The sequence below is a fragment of the Pteropus alecto genome, unplaced genomic scaffold (genome assembly GCF_000325575.1).
Source record: "Pteropus alecto unplaced genomic scaffold, ASM32557v1 scaffold248, whole genome shotgun sequence".
In the NCBI taxonomy this organism is placed as follows: domain Eukaryota; kingdom Metazoa; phylum Chordata; class Mammalia; order Chiroptera; family Pteropodidae; genus Pteropus; species Pteropus alecto.
Genome location: NW_006441067.1, coordinates 130,056 through 134,237, shown reverse-complemented (window position 1 = coordinate 134,237; position 4,182 = coordinate 130,056). Strand labels below are relative to the sequence as shown.

Here is a 4,182-nt window from a genome sequence, read left to right as displayed (position 1 = left end):
AGTATATGACATTTATTAGCCAGTCTATAAATATCTAAAGAAGAGTAGAGCAGGAGTCAATGCCATGTGAGGACAGGGCAATGTGTATTAGGAGCTGCAACAGCAGAGCTGGAGCTCTTGGCAGAATTTGAACAAATTGTATTTACTGAGAAAACTGAAGTCAGTGATGGGAAATTGTCATTTTATAAATAAAATTAATGATTCATTTGTAGCATAAACTGTATTTTATCATAAATAATTGAAAGTGATAATGTGATTAAGAATTATTTAAAGCTGGTTTCGACAGAAACTACTCATCTATAAATATAATAATGAAGTACTATTAAAATTGCTTTCTTTACTACTATTAATTAAAATTATCTTCAAAATTCCATTTATCTGTCATTTTTTATTATTCTTTCTGTGTGTTTCTAGGCTTCACCCTCTCACAATAGTCTAGATTTTCTCAAACTGAACATGTAGAATTTTCCTTTCATTGGTCCTCAACAGTGGGCTATTTTTATTCCTAAAAATTGTTTGTCACAATGACTGGGAGTAGGGTCATTAGAGGGCAAGGGCTTGGCTGCTACATGTCCTGCCCTCTAAGGGACAGTCCCTCACAATGGATTGTTCTTCTCCAAATGACAATACTACCCTAGTTGAAAGCACTATACACATTTGAGACTCCTTTTAACTTATTAAGAAATATGGATTTTTGTACCTAATGTATTTATAGAGATGTAGATTTTCTGCCTAACATTTTAATAATTTTAATAATTTTCCCACAGCCCATTTTAAGGTGCCTCACATCAGTAGCTTCCTTTAGTTTTCTATCCTATTAGTTAGAAAATGAAGTGGGTTTTCTAGACTAGATTGTAAGGATAATATTATGGAAGTATTTGTTTGATCTAATTTAACAGCCATTTTTATGTACACATATATTAAACAGCTCCATAAAGTTAAATCTATTATATTTGAAAAAGTCAAGAAAATGTTTACAATGTGATTCCATCATGGGCAATATGTTTTCATCAAAAATGAAGGATTCAGGCACATTGGTTAAATATGTGTGACCATTTGTTTTCTAATGTCTGGAGTTCTGTACTTTTTCTGCCTGGTTGATTAGTAGTTGGAACAGATTGGCAGGTAAGAAATGAATGATTAGACAAATTCTATATAAAGATTAATCTTCAACATCCTCCAGCATCTAACCATTAACATAATTAGCCAACATGGCTCCCTCAGGTTTTATAACTTATAGGGCCATAATCGGTACCATTTTCACTTATTAACATGCAGAAGAATAAGTCATGAGAATATTTTCTTGACCTTGATTTTTTTTCTTTCACAAGTTTCCAATGGCAGACGAAGTAATTTATAGAGAAACATTTCATGCCAAGAAAAGTAGCAAGGTTGAAATGCAGCTAAATATAGTCTCATTTGGTAGATGATCTCAGTAGCACCTTTTATTTGTCTGGGGTTTTATATTTTAGAAAGCACTTTTACCCACATTGCTTCCATTGCTTCTCACTATCGCCCTGTAAATTAGGCAGGGCAATTACTATTGCTACTAAACATTATTTCGAAGAGGCGATGTATAACAAATGCACGAGCAGGTTAAAAGATTTCTAGAGGACACTTAGCTGATCAGGGTGAGCTTGAAATAAGATTTTTTGATTCCCAACCCATTCTCTCTGTGCTTTTTAATTTCATCATTGAAAGAAAGAAAACTGGGTGAGGAAACCCCATACTTTATATTTGGATACAATCTGGATGAGATTGTATGTACCCAAGACTGTAGATTACTGGTATTTACCTGAGTGAGTGAAAACCATTTAAGTAAATGTTTTCACTTTTCTTTCACCATTTAATACCTTATGCTCTGTCTTAAATAGAAACAAAAACCCGTTTGGACATATTTCAGAAAATACAAAGGACCTTTTTTTTTTTTTTTTTTTAAATCTAAGGAGATTTAAAAATTAAAAGCCATGAAAACAGTTAATGATTTCAGATGGGTTGTAAAATTCTACTAAAAGGCTAGAAATAGTCTACAGGTTTCTTTGGATGAAAAGGAAGGGTCTGTGGGAAAGATGGTCTCACATTCAGTTCGAGTCAGTCAATTCATTAAACGACAGAGTAACAAAACAAAGTTATGCCATTTTTCCCCCAATTGATGGTGAGTGTTTATTTTCTTTATTCATTTTTTCAATTGGTGGTTTGGCATCCTAGTAATCCTAGTAGACCTATCAGCTATAAATACACAGTTTGACTAAAGCTATTTATCAGTTACAGATACTCCATTTCAGAATACCATGCTTAATTTTTTTAGTTAAGGAAATTAATGTATCCCTTGAAAATGAATATTAGTTTCTAAATGTGGGATTCAATATATAAACAAACAAAATTTAAGTTTTAAAGAAGTATATAAAAAGAGTGTACCAATATATTTGAAGAATGAAGACACAGCAAAAGGGCAAGGACAGGTAGAATTTTAAGAATGAGCAACTTACAATGATGTTTAATTTTTCTGAACATTAAAACATGGGTTTTATGAGCAATAAAATTTCAAAGGAGGGCATTACCCAGGGAAATTATTGACCATGTGAAGTTAATGGACCTCTTCCTTGCCTTGGGCTATGAAACCTTTTAGCTAGTCATCCATCAATCTTGGAAAATGCCTATACCAGGATCATTAATGTGTAAGAAAGTTGAGAAAAGAGTGATGTAAGAATAAAAAAGATACAAAAAGGATAGGAAGTTTACATCTAAGGAGTCATCGCTAGGAATTACAGAAATGTTCTATCAAGCTAGTATATTCTCTCTCTCTCTCTACACATGCACACATGCGCGCACACACACACACACACACACACACATCCATTTTCATAACATTCTTTCTTTATAACTTTGAGATCTATACAAGTAAGAAAAAAATTACTCAAAGAAAAATAACTTCTTAACATCACTTTACCAAAATGCAAATTAAATTATTTAGACTAAATTAGTCTTAAGAAATGTTCAGGCATTTGGCAGAGCAGGGAAAGGGGAGGTAGGAAGGGATGCAAGGAGAGGAGGAGAACTTGGGAGAGAAATGTGGCTCTTGGTAAAGAGGGAAGCAGCAAGCTAGGGTGCACACTCTAGCCAGCATCATATCAGAATTTGTTCTCCATCACTATGTTGTTGAGACAGTGTGATGTAACATTAGGAACTGAAGGGACTAATCTTACCTTGCCTGCTACATTTTTCTGGGTTGCAATGATCTGTGTTTATTTTTAATAAGCGATTAAGTATTCTACTTTAATAAGCCATTTTGGGAGCATAAAAATGCATGACACCACCATTTTCAAATCATCTATGCAGGTCCGCCTGAAAATTCCAAATGGCATTCAGAACACCCCTCCTTTTTTTTTAATTAGGAAACATTTAAAACTTTTATTCATAAAATTAATCAAAATAGCAAAAGTAGATTTACAAAGCCACATATCAATAACAAAACAGAAAAGAAACAAAATATTCCAGAGACATCTCGAAAAGTTTCAAAGGAATACAAAGCAGGCAAAACTACAGTTAAACTGTGGTTGCACAACCAGTTATATTCATTCCTGCATTTTCTCAAAAAGTTCATCTTATATTTGCCTTTCTCTTTTCCAACTTGTCGAGATTTGGCATTCCGTTCAAGAATTTTTTCCCAATGTTTGTCCAGTGTTAGACTGGTGATAACCACCTTGCTCAGATGAATGCCCACATGGACGGTTGTGCCATTAGCCTTCTCACATTGCACCTGTTCGATGCAAATGATATATTTCTTTCTGTACACCTCAACTACCTTGCCTATTTGCTGACCTTTGTAGTGTCCTTGAACCACCTGGAACTCATCATCCTTGTGGATGGACGTGGAGAGCACATTGTACTTCTGCTACAGCTCCTTGGATAGTGGGGACTTGATCTTCCAGCACACGTGTGAGGGGGCATCGAAGTGGCCTTTGCGGATTTTGCTGTGGTCTGAGGTCACGAAGGAGTTGAACTGTATGGTGACCATCTGGCGTTGGAAGTGCTCAGACGATCCAGAATACTCCTTAAAGTATTTATTTCCCATGTTTTATATTTAATGTTTTATGTTGAATGGAAAAAATTAACCTAATAAGAATTATTATTAAATTGCAAAACTAAAATACAGAATAACTGCATTTTAGTTTTGCAATT

At 34.2% G+C, this 4,182-nt stretch overlaps 1 pseudogene; it reads right to left on the bottom strand.

Annotated features, from left to right (window-relative positions):
• Positions 1–3,427: 3,427 nt before the first annotated feature.
• Positions 3,428–4,075, bottom strand: LOC102893922 (annotated as a pseudogene).
• Between the last annotated feature and the right edge of the window lie 107 nt (positions 4,076–4,182).